Raw genomic sequence first — 20,641 nt, 5'->3', positions numbered from 1 at the left:
TAACAGTGGCTGCTACAGAGAAGGACCACACCAGTCCTTTGAATTCTGGGGAGCTTCCATTTCTTTTCTCCACCATGATGATGCTGATACCTACTTTACACCTTCACTTATTAAATTCAAAAGCATTAATCACACAACTTCTTATTTTCTTCTCCTCACTATGTGATCTGGCTAGAAAGGAGGCCATTTTTGCAGAAGTCAGTTGATAAAGTCAGGACTGACCCTATGGGAAAACAGAAAAAGTAGAAACTCTGGATTTGTGAGCATTCCAGAGAGACACTCTCCCCACCTTTGAGAGAAACTGCTAAGTGTCCCCTGCTATGGTTTGAAAGTCTGCCCCCCACCCCAAGCTCGTGTTGGAACTTAACCTCCAATATGGTGATGGAAGGTGGGATCTTTAAAAGGCAATTGGATTACAAGGACAGTGCCCTTGTGAATGGGTTGATAGTTGAACGGGTGGTCAGGGTGTGGCTCTGGTGGCTTTGTAAGGAGAGTGAGTGAGGTTAGCTCTCTCTTGCTTATGCCACTTCTTACCATGTGATACCCTGTGTCACTAAGTGGCACGGTAGGGAGTTCCCATCCAGAAGAGTCACCTCACCAGGTGTGCCACCTGGACTGTGGACCTCCCAGCCTCCAAAACTGTAAGAAATCAATTTCATGTCTTTGTAAACCACCCAGTTTTAGGTATTATGTTATAAGCAACAGAAATGGACTAATATATCCCCCCAAATCCTTTCTCCCTTCTTTCATAGTAATATAATTTCTTCTGATGGGCAAATTGCTACCAAGAAGAAGGACTACACTTCCCAGTCTCCCTTGCAACTAAACACGAACATGTGACTGTGTTCACAGTTTCCAGGAAGCATCCTTAGGATGCAGCTTTGAGAGTCATGGTCCCCTTCTTTGCCCCTTCCATCATCCTGCTGCTTGGAATATAAGTGCAGCTATCTTGAATCAGGATAGGGACCATCCCTTAGGGACATGGAGCAGTGAGCTGGAAAGCACCAGAGTTCTTGAGATGTTTAAGGTACACCGTCTTGGGCTGTTTCCATTTGGACTTGGGTTATGTGAGCATGAAATGAACTTCCACCTTCTTTAAGCCACAGTTGTTTGTGCCTGTCTGACACTTACAACTGAACCTAATCTCAACTGATGTACCACCTGAAGTTTCTTCTCCACTGGCCAAAATTCCACTTCTGAAAATTTAGATGTTAAAGACTTATATCAGTCTCCAGGAGAGATCTGATACAATACAGATTCTGTACGGTGGGTTCATAGCTTAAATCTTGAAAAGCAACATTGTCAACAGGTTGTCCAGCCCTGGGAATGCAAACAGACAGCAGCAGGGAGCAGAAAGGCAAGAGCAAAAGAGTAGATGAGCATCTGCTCTTCCACCATTCTGCCAGCTGGCCTCTGGGACAGCTTGTCTTGGGGACCATAAGGACATGGGTGGGTTATTTTAAATCCTGTGACCTAATTTTTTTTCCTGTTTTTTGTTATGAACATTTTCATACACATAGAAAAGTTGAGAAAACTTTGCAGTGAATACCCATACACTCACCACCTACATTCAGCTGTTAACAATGGAGCACACTTGCTTTATCACAGTCTGTCCATCTGTTCATCCCTCTGCCCATTCATCCACTGAGCTTCTATTTTTAAATTGTATTTCAAAGTAAGTTGCCCTTCTCACTACACTTCCCCCTGAATATTTCCCTGCTACCTAAATTTGGTATTTTTTACAACTCCTTGGTTGCTGTTCAAGCCCATTCCCTGCAAGTGAGAACAGCAGGTGTTCCAAGGCCAAGAATTGTGACCTAGAGACCTACACAGATAGGGCTTCTCCTGTCTCTTCCAGCACCTGAAGTCATTGGGCAGTTAATGGAAGAAGCAATCAAAGTAAGACAGAGATGCCATCCTACTGGAGATATCTTGCCTCCTCACCCTCTACTCTTAAAGTTGCTCTAACTTTGTTCTCTAGGTTTCCTTGGGCTCTGAAGGTCTCCCCCTCCTTATCTGACTCTCTATTAATCCCATTTCCTCCCATGGCTTCTCAAGGTGCAAAGATCATTCATTCCTCTTTAGCCGGAATCTTTATAACACAAGACACCTTCTCCACCCTGCTCTTCAACTAGCTCTTCCTCCATAAACTTCTGCAGGGAAGCCTGCCTCCCTTTGCCCCAGCCTTAGGGTATATGGCAGGCATTCTCTAAATGTCAGGTCTATCCACGTCATCCTAGAAAGCCAGCTCACCACTCCTTTGCTCAGAGCTCAAAGCTCACATTTGCTCTGTGCCTTCTTTCTTAGTTTTCCCTGTGGTTGCACCTCAGACCTCCTCAAAGCCCCAGTCTCCTGAGCATCCTGCCGCCCACTGTGTGGAAACCCAGAATAAGAGATCTCCAGGAGCTGAAGAGGGAATTAGGTAGCTACTCAAGACTGGGTACCTGAATTTTCCAGCAACAAGACATGTACCTATTAGGAGTCAGTTTAATCGAAGCTGCCACTGGTGGAGACCTGACAATGTGCCAGGCATCATCTAAGAATTTTGCATACTTCTAACCTCATTTTATTCCCCCAACGACCCTTTGAAGTGGGTCCTTTTATTTTTCTTCCTTTCATGGATGAGAAAACTGAGGCACAGAGAAGTTAAGTGACTGGCCCGAGCTTGCACAGCTAATTAAAATCTTCTGGATGTATTACTCTGCATCAGGGATGCTCGGGTTGGAAAGAATGATTTTTGTGGGGATATGGGTCTAGTGCTTTGTAGAGCTATAACTTAGTTTATATTTTCATGTTGCTGGGTTTTTGTTTCTCATGACAGTGTTTTTCAAAGTAGAATCTTCAGACCTACTGAAGGGTTCACAGATGTTCTTGTATTTTACCACATTTCCTTTTAAAAGGCTGTGTGTATTCTCCCAGTTTGAGAAACGCTGGCTCAGACTGAGTGGGGCCTCCCCTCCAGGTCTGTTTTCTCCTCACGGTCATGGCCTCCTAGGCTGTGATCCGGGCTGTGTAGGTAGCTCTGCCCCTGAAACTTTGTTTCGCAGTCCAGTTAGAGTAATTTTCTTCTCTCTCTCATCTGCACTTTGGGCTAGAAGTGGAGTCAAGAAAGGAAGAAGGACTCAGGGCAGGGGAGAGAAGGGAACGCTCATGTTCCAGGCGGTGGAAGGCTTAAGCAAAGGCCCTCGCCGACGCGTCTGGAACTCCTGGGCGCAGGACTGGGCGGGGCAGTAGCTGCAGTAAGGGACATGGACAGCTTCTCTGTGGAGCTCTGAATGCCGGGCTGGGGAGCACAGCCTGTGCTGTAGGCAACGGGGACAGAGAAAGAGCAGAAGAGAAGGACCTTGCTGGGTTTCAATTTCCAGTGACACCTCAGAGGCACCTGGACAAGACAGGCAGGGCTACTTCCAAGATGGAAGGACATGGGGGTGGGGGAGGTGGACGGGGCAATTCTGGGCGCCCCAGGCCCACTGTGCCCAGCCCACCTGGGGAGTGACATGGCAGATGAGACCCTCCTGTTTGTCCTTCAGCCCAGGAGGGAAAAACATAGGCCCTGAAGACTTGAGTTGGCTCTTGGTCTCTAAATATAGATTGTAGCCATTCTGCTTCTGAAAGAAAATTGTTTAATTCTGCATCTTGAGCTGTCCTTTGCTTGAGTGGAGCATAGGCTAGAGAGAGGGGAAAGTGATATTAACTCAGCGTGGAAATCAGAGAAATGTGGTGACTGGTTGCCCGCATTTCTCTCACTCACTGACACCATTTCTGTTCGGCTCTTGCCTGAGCTGAGGGGACGCGAATGACCAAGAGTAGACAACCAGGTATGCTAGGTCCCATGATCTAGTGACCATGCCAGCCTGCCTGCCCCCATGAAGGCAAAGCTCCTCACCCCTGCCCAGCCTCGGCGGGCCCCCATCGTGTCATCACAACATGTCCCGCCTTCCCAGGGACGTGAGCAAAATCATCTGAGCAGTGGCCTTCAATGGTTGGGGGACGAAGCAGAAAACTGAACTTTTCCATTTGGACAAAGGAAAAATAAGGAGAGAAGGACCTAGAGGCAGTCTGGGACTAAGTTGTACCCCAAGCCCCTTGGCGTGACTGAGCCCCGGCACAGCTGTGACATTAGCAGCCGGCATTTGAGGCACAATAATAATTCTTCAGATCAAAGCAGCCCCGTCTTTAGACAATTATAGTAAAATTGAAGCTCTCCTCTAAAAGAAACACATGCTCTTGTTGTGTTTTCCCCTCTCCCCCCTCCTTATTTTATTCTTTATGAACAAATTGGTTTTCAGGGCTATAGAAAGAAGCGATTGGAAGCTTAAATTCTCACCGTCTGCCCAGGGGTGGATTCGCCGGGGTGAACATGTAACATCTGAAAGCTGACTTTTTTTTTTTTTTTAAATTGATATCCAAGAATAAAAGAGAGAATGGTAGGAAAAGCTGATCAGGAATGAATAAAGTCTCCTTTTAAACTGAAATAACCCCCCTCCCTCATCTTCTCTCCAGAAAAGCCGGACTGTAATTGCTTGCAATCACTCGGCACAAATTGTCTGCTCGTATTTGCTTTTTAATTTTGTATAATCTGGTCCATTTCGCTCTCTCTGCCTTTGAGCTTAACCTCTCTTTCTCTCTCTCTTCTTCTTATTCATTCTCTCTCTCCCCCTTTAATTCTTCAGGACTGTTTTAAAAATTAGCAACAATTTCCAGTGATATTTGATGGCTTTTACTAAGCAAAGGCACTTAGGGGAAGAAAAATATATATATATATACACAGATAATATACATATGTATGTCTATATACATTCACACACACACACACACACACACACACACACACACACACTGAATGGAATGGATCTGGTCTTCATCCTCTTAAATGTGTATTTCTGCATCCAAATATTGTATATTTTAATGCATTAATACTGTTTCTTAAGGCATGGTAGACCTTTTAATAAATAAATAAACAACCCAAAGTGGCCCCAAAGGATCCAGAACAAGAAAGGTATTTTCTGAGTGTAACCGTGGACCATTTTCTTCAGGTTTTCCAGCAGGTGTGTATCTGCTGGCATCAACATATCTCCACCTGCTCTTGCTGCAACAGACACCCCTTTCAGTTAGCATGCTGCCGGGTCCATCGGTCACCTCCCCAACTGGGCTGGCCCTGTTCTCATGCCCATGCTTTGCTCATGGTAGGCCCATGAATCTGGAAGGAGAGGCATCAGTTGTTATTTCTGACTTTCCGACAGTATAAAAGGTGATGGGGAGATAGGTGAGGCAAAAGTTCAGCAAGAAACCCTCAATGGGCAGAGAAAAAGAGGAAAAAAAAGGAAAAGAAATGAAGAGTAGGTGAGTATAAGAGAAAGCAAACAAAATTAAAGTGCAGGTAATACCAGAAATAATGGACAAGACTTAGACTGGAATGAGTGCATTTTATTAGCACCATATGTTCTGGCCACATCAGAGAGAAATTAGATGTCAAGAGAAAGCACTTCAGTAAAGCAGCATGGCAAAGGCTGGATTTCTGTCCCGCTGCTGATGCACACTGTGTGACAATTCCCTGCTCACTTAACTTCTCTGTACTTCAGTTCCCTTTTCGGTAAAACTGGGGTGACAATATAACATTCCTTATGGGATTGCTGACAAGAAATAAGAGATGTAAAGTACTTGGCATGATTTAAGTGCTCAGTAAAAATGTTAACTATTATCCCAGTTTAATAGCAAATGATTTAAGGTGTCAGTCAGGATTCAATTAGGGAAGCAGATATTATGAATAGTACGGAGTAAGGAGTGTCTTATGGGCATCAGTCCTTGCACAAGTGCGGGAGGAGCTGGGGAAGTAAGATCTGGAAGGGGAGTCGGAGAATCAGAGAAAAGTCACTGGCTCAATGGTTCCGCTGGAGAATTCTACCAAATGTCTAAAGAACAATCAACACCAATTCCATATGATCTCAACTGCAGCCAGAAAGGAAACACTTCCTAATGCATTTTATGAAGTTAATATTATTTTGAAACCAAAACCAGACTAAAATGGTACAAAAGAAGGAAAACTACAGACCAATATCTCTCATGAACATAGATGCAAAAATCCTTAACAAAATGTTAGCAAATAGAATTCAGCAGTATATAAAAAGAATTATACACCATGACCAAATGAGGTTTATTCCAGGAATGCAAGGGTGGTTAAATATTCAAAAATCAATCAATACAATTCACCATATTAACAGGCTATGGAAGAAAAATCACTTGATTATATCAATTGAAGCAGAAAAAACTTGGTAAAATTCAATACCCATTTATAATAAAAACTCTCAGAAAAATAGGAATAGAAACTTTCTCAACTTTATAAAGAGCATCTACAGAAACCTACAGCTAACATTATACTTAATGGTAAAAGACTAAATTGCATTCCCCCTAAGATTAAGAATGAGGAGAGGACGTCTACCCTTATCACTCTTATTCCACAAAGTGATAGAAGTTCTAGTCAGTGAAATAAGGTCAAAAAAGGAAATAAAAGGCACGTAGATCAAAAAGGATGAAATAAAATTATCCTTATTTGCAAAAGACATGATTATCAACATAGAAAAATCCCAAGTAATCTATAAAACAAATTTGACCTCTTAGGATGAAAAAATGAGGTCATCAAAGTCACAGGACACAAGATAAACATAAAAAAATCAACTGAATTTATATATACTAGCAATGAATACATGAAAATAGAAATTAAAAATACACTGTCATTTAAAATAGCTAACAAAAAGAAATACTTAGATGTAAATCTATGAAAATATGTACAGGAGTTGTATACAGCAAACTACAAAATGCTAATGAAAGAAATCGAAGAAAGTCTTAATAAATGGAGACATACTATGTTGAAGGGTTGGGAGACTCAACAAAGTTAGGATGTTAATTTTCTTTAAACTGATATATGGGCTTAACCTAATTACTGTCTAAATTCCAGCAAGTTAAGTTTTTGTTTTTTGTTTTGTTTATTTTTGTAAATATAGGCAAAATTACTCAAAAATTTATTTGGAAAGACAAAGTAACTAATAATCAACACTATGTGATGTGGTCGCACAGGTCTATGAAGAATAATAGAGAACCCAGAAATAGACCCACACAAATATTTCCAAATGATTTTTGAGAAAGATGTTAAAGTAATTCAGTGGAAGAAAGATAGCCTCAACCTAAGTTTACAGCATACACAAAGATGAACTCAAAGTGAATCACAGAGTTAAACTATTGATAGTCAACTTCGTACCCCACCAATATGCATAGTGAATTATGCTTCAATAAAAAAATGTAAAACATAGAACTATAAAACTAGAAAAGAAGTCAGAGAAAATCTTCAGGATATAGGGGTAGGCAAAGATTTCATAGACTTGACACCAAAAGCACAATCCATAAAAAGAAAACTTGATAAATTAGACTTCAACAAAATTTTAAAATTTTGTTCTGTGAAAGGCCTTAAAAGGGCAATGAAAAGACAAGCTACAGAATTGGTAGGAAATATTTTCAAATTACATATCCAACAAAGGACTAGTATCTAGACTATATAAAGAATCCTTAAAACTCAACAGTAAAAAAAAAAAATCCGATTACAAAATGGGCAAATGACATAAACAGGCATTTCACCAAAGATGATATACAAATGGCAAATGTGAAGTACACGGAAAGATGTTCAACATGATTAGCTATTTGGGAAATATAAAGTAAAATCATGATGCGATATCCTTACAAACTTATTAGAATGGATAAAATTTTAAAAAGTGACAACACCAGATGCTGGTGAGGATGCAGAGAAACCAAATCAGCCATACATTTTTGGTGGGAATGTAACATTATATTCTTGAAAACAGTTCAGGAGTTTTTTAAAGAAAAAATTAAAAACACAATCACATCATCCAGCAATTGCACTCCTGGACATTTTCATCAAAGAAATGACAACTTATTTTCACACAAAAACCTGTACATGAGTATTTGTAATAGTCAAAACTGTAGATAATCTAGACGTCTTCCAATGGGTGAATGGTTAAGCAAACTGTGGTATATCTATACTATGAAATACTACTCAGCAATAAAAAGGAACAAATTATTGATACATGCAACGACTTAGATGAAACACCAGAGAATTATGCTGAGTGAAGAAAGCCAATCCCAAAAGGTGACATACTGTATGATTCCATTTATATGGCATTCTTGAACTGACAAAATGATAGAAATGGAAAACAGATTAGTAGTTGTCAGGGATCAAGGAGAAAGTGGTGGGAATGGGAGGGAAGTGGGTGTGGCTATGAGAGGCGATAGGAAAGATAGTCGTGGAGACGGCGCTGTTCTGTATCTTGACTGTATCAATGTTAATATCCTGGTGGTAGTGCTGTACTGTAGTTCCGGGGATGATATCATTAGGAAAAACTAGGTAAAGGGTACGTGGGATCTCTCTGTATTATTTCTTCCACTATATGTGAATCAGCAATTATCTAAAAACAAAAAATTTAGTTTTTAAAAAAAGCTCAGTGCATTCAGTGATTCACAACTTTTTCATATTTAAAATAAAATTCTTTTTGTTTCCTCTGGTCCTGTTTGGAGGAATTATCTTATTCAGTACGTCTCAAATACGTGTCATCTCTCCCTGTCTTACAGATGCCATCAATGGGGTAAAAAGGTGTGATAGAAAAAAGAGAGCACTGCAGGAGCTGATGGAGGAGTTTGTTTGATTAGCACCAGTAATTAGGCAGAGGAGCTTCTTTGGCAAGTCAGTTGGAACTCTGCAGACTGGAATGTTTATTCTCCCTGTCATTGTAGGCAGGTTTCAGTTGCTCCCAATGTGAAGCCTTATTGACAGGTTTCAGTTATGTTGGTTCCCTAATTATTTAAATCAGGGAAAAGAGAGAGTTTAGAGAGCAGGTGATCAGAAATCATTTTAAATGTTTTTACTAGGAAAGAAATCTTTCATACAAAAGCATAAGAAAAATGAGATAAAGATTGGGGATGAGGAGCAGGAAGGGGTGCCCTGGAGGAGGGAGAGGTAGCGAGAGTATCTGGACAAAAAAACAGGAGGGTCAGAGGAGAAGTTCAAGGTCAGGCAGAAGAATTCTACTTGGGTGTCTTGGGTGGCAGGTAACACCTGAGTGAGAAAAGGAGGTTGCGGAGAGGGAGGGAGAGTTCTATAGGGATAGATTTTTCTGTTAACTAAAGAGGGGACAGAAAATTGAAAACTGAGCACCATTACCACAGCAGGCAACTCTGGACAAGATGGGATGGTGCAGGGCCAGATGGCTCAGGTGCCACTCTGGGAAGCCAGCACACACAAAGCACCAGAAGACCCCTTTAGGCACCTGTGCTTCAGCCCCTTGTTTAGAAGCTGGAGTCACAGGCTTCCTAGGAGGAAGACGGGATGGAAGGGAACTACAAGCAGATGGACGTGTCTGCTCTGAGCTCATCGCATGCTGAGGACTTCCCATGCATTATTTCTGTGCAGCATTTCTATGAAGAAGGAATGAGTCTTTTCTAGGTGACTCAGTGCGGTTCAGAGAGGTTCAGTCGCTTATGCAAAGTCACTCTGCTAATAACACAGATGTGCATGGAAGGAAATTTTCCAGCTTGCACAATGAAATCAAAGCCAGGCACTTTAGGGCTGCCACAGTTGGGTAAAACATCGTTAAGAAAGAACAGACCTGGTTGTCTCCATACCTGGTGCCCAGGACTTCCACGCCCACTGGGGTCTCTCATCATTACCTCTTGGCCCACCAGGCTGCCTTCAACAGGGATGCTACCCCATGGAAGAAAACGATTGGCTTCCTCAATAAAAATGCTCCAAAAACTGGAAGAGAACTACACTGGTGGTGGGGAAGGGGGTGCAGGAAAGGGAGAAGGATGGGAGTTCTAGTCTACTCAAAAACACAAGGTTCAGCCACCCTCTGTATGTGGTGGTTCCCCTTCGTTTCTAACCTAAAGCAATCAGTGTATTTCTTCTAGATACGTTATCTCTAGTCTGTGTCATCCTAGAGCCCGAGGACCTCCCTGGTACACCATGCTGAAGGGGAGTTAGGGGCAACTCTGCCCAACCATTCAAGTATTTTGCCTGGAATATAATTGAAAATTTTAAAGGAGATGTAGGCAGAGAATTTTCAGTACTTAGAGTATATGAATATGGTTTTCAGTAGTGGATGCTTAGTAGTTCTTTGTTAAATAAATAAATAGTCAAGTGTAGCTTGATTGAATCTTTCCATCCACATAGAAAGGAGAACGACATCTGGATCCCATTCTCCATGCCTCGGAGCAGCTTTTTATTACTTTTGAGGTGGTAATTTTCATTTTGTAGTTGGAGCTGCTACTTTTTAGGACCAAAATAGAAGAGATGGAAGCTTGTGAGTTTGAGTCGCACCTGCTTTCTGTTGCAGCTGGCTATGGTCTTTTCTATCAGAGCAGTCTATTTTGACAGTCTTGAGCAGTAAGTGTTCTGTGTAAAGAAAGTGACATTTGCCAAGGAGGTCCAGTTGTTGTGACTATTTTCCAATAGATACAGCCCCTGTGATACTTTGGTTTGTCTTTGTCTTTTTGCTTTGTGTAGTATGGGAGGTGTTCTATGTAACCACATGGGCCTTTCTGTGCTGCAGAAGAAGATAAAAAAAGGAAGGAGGAAAGAGGGAAGGAAGGAAGAGATGGAGGAGATGTATCTCTTCCATATGGAAATTAATCTCAGTCTCCACCTACTTTAAGACTTTGACAAACTAAGGAGCTCTTTCTTTTCTTTCCAGGGACTTGAAAAGGGAAGCAAGGAACAAGTATAAAATGTCCCTGTCTCGTGGCCTTGTCACGTTCTCAGGGAAATGAACGTATGAAAGACTGCAGGAAGTCCTACAAAAGACGCAGAGGCTCCTGATGCTGGAGAAGAACTCTGCCGTGCACTCAACCTAACTGTCTGGAGCTGTTCAAGGAAAGCAAGCGTGGTTTCCAGGACTGCAGAGGTGTGAACAGCAATTCTCCCCAGGTATGTGATATTTCTACTTCAGGTTCTAAGCAATCTGAAGAACAAAAAATAAGCCATGCAATGTGTTTTGTCAAGGGGACACCCACCACCTGGGTGGTAGGGCAGGTGCCACAAATGGATATAATGCTGGGAGCCCCTCTCCACCCAGGTGAAAAGATTCCTCCAGTTGGGCACCCTCAGTCCTCCCAAAATCAAACAGATTCCCTCTGTAAGAATAAATCGGTACCTGCTTCTTAAACAAACCTTGAAGGACAAAAAAAAAAAAAGCAATATTAAAAAAGGTGGGGGAGAAAATTACAAGTGTATTTTCTCCTGACACAGTTTTAAAAGCTGTTTGTAGCTGATTTACAATGCTCATAGAATTCAGCTTTTCATTTGAAATTCTAATAAGTCCTTTGAATGGGTTAGAACTTGTTAGGAAGGAAAGGGAATGAAATGACTGCATTGGATTGTGAGGTTATGCGTGCTTCTTCGTAGACATCCTAGGTCTGTCTTCAGTGTCACCTTCCTTCCATGGAATATTCTTGATATGGGCAATAAAAGCAAGCATAGAATGGGAAGAATGTCTGCAGAACCATCATGTATGTTCTGTGGCACGTAGCCACCTAGGTCTCTATTTTCCACCCCTTAGTTTGCATGTGCCTATGATGCACTGAGGAATTGGATGAATGATCTTCTCCATTCTCTCTCAGTAATTTTCTTCTTTTACCAAACTCTAAAAATAGCAATGCATAGTTCATGGGAAACAAACCAGACCTCTCCGATCAGAGGTGTTATGTTCATGGACTAAATGCATTCACCTTTGTTCCAAAAGCAGTGTGGCTGGTATGAAAAGCAGGCCTGTGTAGATCCTGATTCCTATCCAGGGGCCATGGTCTAATTTCATGAGCTTCCCCATCTGTGATGGAAACCAAACAACATCGTGGGGTTGAAAAAAGACAGCCGTGTCAGAATTTATAATAAGCTTTCATTTGTAAATAGTTTAAAAAGTAAGTAGCATGTTCTTGGCGTAAAAGATCGTAAGTCTCATTTGATTTGACCTTGGAAAAGATAAATCAAGATCCAGGTTAGTTTCCTGCGGTACCTTTTTACTGCCTTACGCTCTAATGTCCTACTCTCCCAACATTGTTATCATAGATGATGGAAAAGTCTTGAATATTTGCATAAAATTATACAAGATTTGTGGCTGAAAGGATAAGATGTAACTTATGTAAAGCAGATCTATCTTTTCTTTTGTGTTTGTAGTCTCACTCCTCTTCTTTAGCCACACACACACCTTTTTGGAGGAAGTGACTTTCTAATTGGGAAAAAGACAGAGTAATTGTGAAGGGTCACAGTGGGGAGGGGAATGAATAGAAGGTGAAGAAATTGAGACTTTTGTAAATGGTTCTTTTGAGAAATTTGGTTGTGGAAGTGAGGAGAAATAGGCTCATTTTTTTTTTCCTAACCAATCTGAGTAAAATTTCTGGAGAAACTGCTGAATTTGGTAGGTCTAATGGTTGCATTACTGCATGAGGGAAGTCAAAGAACACATGAAATCCACATGAGGTATTTATTCCTTCAGGATCGGCATCAGGTTCGAAATGCCTACCAGTTGTGTTAAGTCTGCTGAGTGTTGAGCTTTCATATCATCTGTAGGAGAGTCTCAGGTTGAACACGGTTCTGCCTGGGTTTTCTCTCTAGAATAAAAAGTAGCAGATACCTGAGACAGAGGCAGAGGCAGAAGCATGGTGCATATTGTAGCCTCTGAGAATGTTCCAGTTATCTACTGTTTCCTTACAAACTACCCCAAAACGCAGTGGTGTAAAACAACAATGCCTGCATTATGCTCACAGATTCTGTGGGTCAAGAATTTGGACAGGGTGCAGAGGGGATGCCCCATCTCCACTCCATGATGACTGGGGGTCAGCTGGGATGGCTCAGATGGCAAGGACAGCTTGAGTGGGCCAATTGACTCTGGAGCCTCTCTTCTCTGCATGGAACCTGCTGGGCTGGACTGTCCAAGATGTCCAAGATAGTTCCTTCACCTGCAGGTCTGGCGCCTGGCCTGGGATGGCCAGATCAGCTGAGGGTGGCTAGAGCGACTCTATAGTGTGAAGCGTCCTCTTCATGTGATGAGCAAAGTGTCTTCACAGCATGGAATTCTCAGGGTAGCGAGACTTCTCTATGGCAGCTTACATCCTCCAGAGCCAATGTTCCAAGTTGAGGGGAGAAGAACCTGCCCGTCCTCTTAAAACCTACCCAAACTTGCACAGAGTCACTTCCGTCATATACATATAGTCAAAGTAGTCACAGGCCAGCTCAGATTCAAGGATGTGGAGCAGTAGTCTCCAGCTCTCAATGGGGGAATAGATAGGAGAAGCAACTGGTGGCAGCATTTTTGGAAACAAGCAACCACATTGAATTTTATACTCAGAAGTCCAAGTGTCAACCCAGTAAAGCAACCATTCAATCAACAAATATTTATTGTACCAATTACAAGTGACCAGTGATAAATAACACAGATGTGGTACTGTCCTTTTAGAGTTTACAACTTAGCATGAAAGACACACATTTGGAATATATATATCATGGTAAATCCAACAAAGGGAGTTCTGGATATGCCAGAAGCATGCAGCAAGGTGGACCAGAGGTGACCTCTCTGAGAAGGAGATATTTAGGCCGAGTCTTTTAAGAATGAGTAATAAGAGACTATGCCTGCGGCATTGATAGAAGTGGTAACCATTGGTTGAAAGGCAGCACTTTGTGGTATTGAATGAACATTTGAACATTGAACATTGAATGTTCAGTATTGAATGAACATTTCTTGCCCCCAGACCTTCGCTCTTTTTGAAATCCTGAGGCTCTATCCTGAAACTTTATACAGGCATGAGCCTTTCCCTTCAGGTAAGGAAGTTGAACAAATGAAAGTACCACCCAGCATTTGGTCTTCACAAATAGATTAGTTTGGGAATATGAATTGTTTTTCTAGGGTCAGTATTTGGGGGAAATTGTTCCATATCAAAACATACTGGTTAACTGAGAAGAGATTTGTGGGTATTCTAGACTTCAACAGCTACTTCTTCTTGAGACAATATATCTGGCACCTGAACAAGTTGGAAAACCCTTTTAGCTACCTAGGATTGCCTGCATTCATCAGATTTTTTAGTGTCTTTCTGCCAGCTAAAGGAGTTCATTATATTCTTAATGTGATTAAAAAATTAAAATAAAATAGTGATTTTTACATACAGGGGTTGATGAAAGATGTGTTTTTAAAGCAGTAAATTAAAATCTCATTAATATTTCAGTGAGAATATTTTGTGCTTATCTGTTTCATCTCTATTTTTGACCTATGGCTCAGAGTTCACAGCATGAAGGAGGTGGTGAAATCTGTTCACCATAAAATGTTAATTATAAGTAAATTATAGCACAAACGTTCAATCAGCCACATTAATTCTACATAAGGTGAATTATTGTAGCAGAAAATTTTGAAATGTGACTGAATTTTGTAATCTTGTCTCCTTTTTCCACCTCTCACACTAACCCTGATTCCTGCATGTTTAATCCCAGAAACTCTGAGCTCTTTGTGTAGTGTTGAGCTCATTCTACTTACTGTTTTGAAAGTTAAATACAGAGTTCAGCCCCCATCTCTCCAAATGATTCTGAATTGTACATAAGTCTGTTTGCCCCATGGCAACTTAAATAAAAGCTTTGATATTTTTCAAGCAGAGAATTGGACTCTTAAAATAAAGGTGCTCTCCTAGAATATGATCAAAATGCATGTGTGTGTGTTATCATTTTTATAATTGTCATTTTCTCCTGGATTTAGATCTGTCATAAAGTTACAAACTTAAAAAAATAATGCTTTTTATGGGATTCCCCCATCTGGGATCATTTTTCAGTTAACAGAGAAATACTAAGGGAGTAAAAAATCTTATACAGAGAGTAATGACCAAAATAATAAATTAGAAAATGCTTAAAACATGAAAGTGTAGGTGGCTCATTTTGTCAACTATGTGAATTGCTCATTAGTAGCAAAAATACTGATGCCTCCTTGAACGAGAATGCCTGCATGTGTTCATTTTGTAATTAGAAATAGGGATGCTGCCCACCACTAGCAGGATATGTAATGCAGTGACTAGATGCCATTAGGTACTGGGCACAGGAGAAGCCACAGATTTTGCAAAATACTAGTGAGGAAAAGGCTTTTTCATTACTTGGTGCCCCTAACAGCCAATTGCAGTCAAGTAACAAGTAGTCTGAAGGAATTGCATAGTAGGAGTTCTCATCTCCTAGCTGCCCTCTGTTCTAAAGCATCACGTGATAGATCTGGCCCCTGTCCTTCCACTTATAAGATTGTACCAGTCTGTTTCCATTGCTTACAACAGAATACTTGAAACTGGGTAATTTATAAAGAAACGAAATTTATTTCTTACAGTTTCAGAGGCTGAGAAGTCCGAGGTCCAGGGAACACATCTGGTGAGGGCCTTCTTTTCGGTGCAGAGTCCCGTGGAGACACAGGATCACATGGCCAGAATGGGCTGAGCAAGAGAGCTGACCCGCTCATTTTCTCTACTTGTAAAGCTGTCAGAGCCATGCTCATGACCACCTATTAAACCATTAATGAATTCATCCTTTCACCAGGGTGTAGTCCTTGCAATCTAATCACCTCTTGAAGTCCCCAACTTTCAATTACTGTAATAGGATTTCCCACCCTTTTCAACACTGTTACAGAGGGGATTAAGTTTCCAGTACATTTATTTTGGGGGGATGCATTCAACCCATAGCGCAGGTCCAGTGTATCCCTAATAGAGGTTGAAAATTTGGGTCACATTCTAGAGAATCCCCAGTTCAGATGAGGAGTCTGTTGTTTTCAAGTCTCCTGGTCTCATCTCCCCCACAATGGCAACATTGTTGCTTTAGGTGTCTGCTCTGTGACCTCTTGAGAACTCTGAGATTTAGGGGAACAAAGAGCAGACACATGTGCTGTTTGTCTACCAATGACTGGATCCATCTTCCCATTAGTTGAAGGTCTTTGCTTTGCTCTCTCAGATAAGCCATTCAGTACTCCCAAAACCCAACAGAAGGCTGAAGCAACCAGGAAAAACAGAAATGCTTTACAGAGTGCACTAATAAGGGACATGCAGAAAGGGACTCATAGTACTATTAAGAGAAAATGACTCCCGCTATAAGAGGGATGAAGGGAAGGAATTTTTAATTTGCTAATGGCAGAAGCTGTTAATCTGCAAATGCACATAGGCATTAGTGAGTCCTCCTTCGATATGCTCAGAAAACCTTGAGGATTAAATTATCTGAGACAGAGTTAGGGATCAGGCACTATTAAGAGAAAAGGAGCATCAGCTTCCTAAGAGGCTAGATATTCTAAAGAAAACAGCAGAATAAAAAATGTAGTAAAGTTGAATAATAGCTACTTTAATTTGAAACCATAGGCAAAATTATGAAAAATAATGAATATAATTATGATGCTTCTATTATCATTTTCTTCCCTTTTTTTTCTGCCTCAGATTCTCAGTCTGGGCTCTCAGCAACTTTCAGCCTCTCATTTCCTTTCTTCTCATGTAGAAAATCACAAACACATTCACAACAGGTGTTAGAAGACTATATCTTTTATAGGGTAATGACTATTGTTTTTGTAAAAATGACACATGTTCACTACATAAAATTAAAAGTGGTAAAGTACAAAGAAGAAAACAAAATCTCAGTAAAACTTTTGCCACCCCAAAATAGTCATCTTTCAGATCTGATGAATATTTTCCCAAGCATTTGTTTACCATGTATATATAAAAGAAAAGAGAGAAGGGTGAGAGAGAGACAGAGGCTGAGAAAAATCAGGGCTCAAAGAAACTGAGGAAAACTGAGATTTTAAAAAAGGGATTACGGTGACTATAGTGAATAATACTGTCATGTTTACTTGAAATTGGATAATAGAGCAATTTTTAAGTGTCTTCACTACAAACAAACACACACACACAAATGGTAATTATGGGTAGTGATAAATTTGTTAATTCCTTTAACTGTGAGAATCAATACACAGTGTATACAAATATCATCACCTAGTACACCTTAAATGTATACAATTTGTATTTGCCAGTTAACTTGAAAAAGGGATTATGCTTGAAAAAGATCAGAAGTATTAAATTTAATAGTACTAGATTTTTTTTGTATGAGAATATAATAGACAAATTGTAAAGGTGAAATTGAAGGGATTCCTGACCTCAGAAAAAAATATTTTTCACCAGAATATAGATCTTAGACAATCTATATGTGATTAAGAGAAAAGATTAGGAAAACTTTATCCGGATCTTTTTTTTTTTAAACTTCATGTTTTAGTATTATATAGTGTTGGCTGACCCCTACTTAAAAGATGAAGGTTAGCACTCAGCTGCCTAATTCCCTTCCCCTTCCTCCTTATATTTATTGGTTATTGATTTACTTTGTCATGGTTTTTAATATTTGTCATCTTGTTCTGAAACTACAAATACCACATTTATTTTGTCATATTTATATTTCTATGTTTAAACAATTAGGTGTTCAAGTTTTTTAGACCCATTTTCTCCATTCTTTTGTGTGTGTGTGTGTGTGTGTGCAATTTTGATTTCTCTTTTAGTTGGATAAATTTTATTTTAAGCAGACTTTTAGAAGGTTTTTAGATACTAAATTCTAATTTCTTGCATGTCTGAGAATGTCTATTGACTTTATACCCAAGGTGCAATGTAAAGGCATAGAAAATGAAATAAAAATAAACAAGAATAAATAAATAAATAAAAGGGCACTTTAGCTGGGTATAAAATTTTAGAAATCACACACCCTTTCCCTCAAAACTTAGTAGACCTTTGTCCATTGCCCCGTGTAATGAGCAATGTCCTTTGAGGACATAGTTGTCCTATTTTGTTTGATTGGTAGATGGGCTCATAGGTGTCATACTCTAAGTTTGAGACTCTCTTACTGTTGTGATTTTACAAGTATTTGAACATCAACTTGACTTGATATTATGTTCTATATAGCCCATTTTTTTCCCTTTAGAACCTTTTAAATATTGCTCCCTTGTTTTCTGGGGTGTGGAGAAGAGTGAGACTCATCTAAATTTTCTGTTTACAGAGAACTTGCTTTTTCTCCCTGAGTAACGAAAGAATTTTTTCTTTATCCTTTAAGCTCAGAAACTAACCAGGATATGCTCAGTATAAACCAAATTATGTCAGTTTTTCCTAGAATATATTGTGCCCTTACATTAATACATATATTTCTACCTCTTGTAAAGCACTTTTTTTTCTCATTTATCTGATTTCTTTTCCATTTGTTGAATATTCTGCTCCAGGGATATCAACTATTTTTTTTCTTTTTCTATAAGCTTCCTTATTTTTTCTCTTTTCCTTTTCATTCACTAAGATTATCTCAAGCCTTTCTCCCGTGCCAGTAATTCTATTTTCAGTCATGCCTATTCTATTCTACCTGTGCTACCTTATTTATCAGCTCTATAATGATGTTTTGATTTCCAGTTTGTCTCCTCAGCTGCATAGCCTTTTAAAAATGTCATTATGATATTTAATAGCTTATTATTTAGCTCCTATTTTAGTAAATTTGTGCCATATTAAACTTCTATAGCATGAAATATTCAAAAAGAAATTTGATTTTTCTTGGGTGATATTTTCTCCCAGATGGGTGTTTCATCTTTCTTTTGTGTGTCCTATTCCCTTTTTTATATTCACTTTCTCATCCTCAAGGTGTCATCTTTTAGGATCCTGGCTTAATGTGGGGAGGTTTCTTACTAGACTCATCACCCTGGATGGGCTCTAGACATTGATATCCATTCCCCATTCACACAAAGCAAGGCTGTCAAAACCAAAGCTCAAATTTGCTGATTTGGCAAATGCCATCGTTGGCAAATGCCTTTGGGTAAATAGGGGTTCTCCTGTTCCACTTTTCTTTCAGGATTCTGGCAGTCCCTTCAGATTGACAGCTCCCAGGTTTCTTATCAGCTCCTCAATGCTTTTAAGGTGTTTTTCCTATTTTATCCAGCATATGAAGTTGTTTTCAGCAGAAGGTGTAGTCTAAAAGAACTAGTTTGCCATTATTCAAAATGGAATTCCCTTCATATTACTTATCTTTTTATTTATCTTGTTCTTGCTTCATATGTGGACCTCAATGGCAGTCTTTTGTTTTTGCTGATAGAGATAGGGTAAATTCTTCCTGACCAGCGTCCTGATTTATCTGAGACCTGTCTTTCCTTTCAGCAACAGTTTAATGTATTCTACCTGTTGTCCATATCCTGAGTCCTTTGTGGGAAGGAGGATTCTGATGGGCTGTGTCCTGGAGAACCAGGGGTGCTGCTCCCTGTCCTGAGATTTTGTTAAATGTCCTTCATTGGGGTTCACTCCACCTGGTTCACAAAAAAATTTATTCAGAACTCTTCCTCCAGAAAAATGCACTGAGGCAGTTTTCCTGCCTCTAGTAAGAGTCTGAGGTCTCATAGTGCTAGGCAGAGAGCTTCTATTCTTGAAGTTACTTTTCTGTTTCGACCCAAGATGCTGTGCTCCCCTTTAGTTTGTTTCTCTCCAGACTGTGAGTATTTGAGAAAAACTCTAAGTGTTCTCTCTACTCCTTTCTACCCACACTGGGGTTCAGGGTACCGTTAAGAGCACCACTGTGACACACCAGAATAATTTTTCTCCGCTTCCCCAGCTGATATTTTTTGAAGTTGATGGCTTGAGAGTTTACCATTTTCTTTGTTTGACTATAGCTGGTGAACATTTTCCTGATTTTTTAAAAACTACTTCTTGTTCCTTTTTTTAGATGCTGGAATAGTAAGATTCTGTGATCCAAATTCACTCTACCCTCTCCCTATCAAATTTCACATTCCTAATTGTAATAGAAGGCACCATAGTGATATTGATGCTATACTAAATGATTGACTATATTTCATTTTGTTTCTCTGAGAAACAGACCCTGAGACAAATATTCAAGTAAAATTCATTTATTTGTAAGGTGATCTCAAGAACAGGGAGACTTATGGGGAAGCAAAGGGGGAAGAGGAGGACGCATATAAAGAGCACAGTATTAAGCAATTTGCTTCCACAGGGGGCCACTGGAACCTAATTTCACTGGCAAAACTCAGAGAAGAGTGTCTGTTGTACTCCCCCCAGTCCCTGCCCCACCCCTCCCAGGGAAAAGGGTGCTGGTGTATTTGCACACCAACTCTTATTACTCATGTGTGGACAACTTCTCCCCGGGGTGTTGGTTTCCTCCCACTTCCTGCCTGCCACTTGCACAGGCAGAGCAGCAGCCTCAGATGGTCAAAGCTCTCCATGAGACACGGACTGCAGAAGTTGGAAGTTGGGCTGCTGTGCTCTGAAAAGGTAAAATCCAAGGGAAGATGGCCAGGGCATACTACATGATTGTGAATTTCAGGCATCTTGGCACCTTGGTAGAGCAAGCCTGGGAGAAAGAAAGATCTCCTGAGATCTACTCGGATGGTTCCATTTGGGTGGTCTCCTACTTGATAACAAGAATAGACTTTGGCCACTGATCCCTTCTAATTGATATAGTTATAACATCTCTTCAGATGTAATAAAAGCATCTACACAACGAAATCGGGGGAAATATCTTGGGAGACCTATAAAAATACAAGGGGGAGCTATTTGAGTCAATAAATCTGGA

The sequence above is a fragment of the Galeopterus variegatus genome, unplaced genomic scaffold (genome assembly GCF_000696425.1).
Source record: "Galeopterus variegatus unplaced genomic scaffold, G_variegatus-3.0.2 Scaffold77, whole genome shotgun sequence".
In the NCBI taxonomy this organism is placed as follows: domain Eukaryota; kingdom Metazoa; phylum Chordata; class Mammalia; order Dermoptera; family Cynocephalidae; genus Galeopterus; species Galeopterus variegatus.
This window is presented reverse-complemented; position numbering follows the sequence as displayed.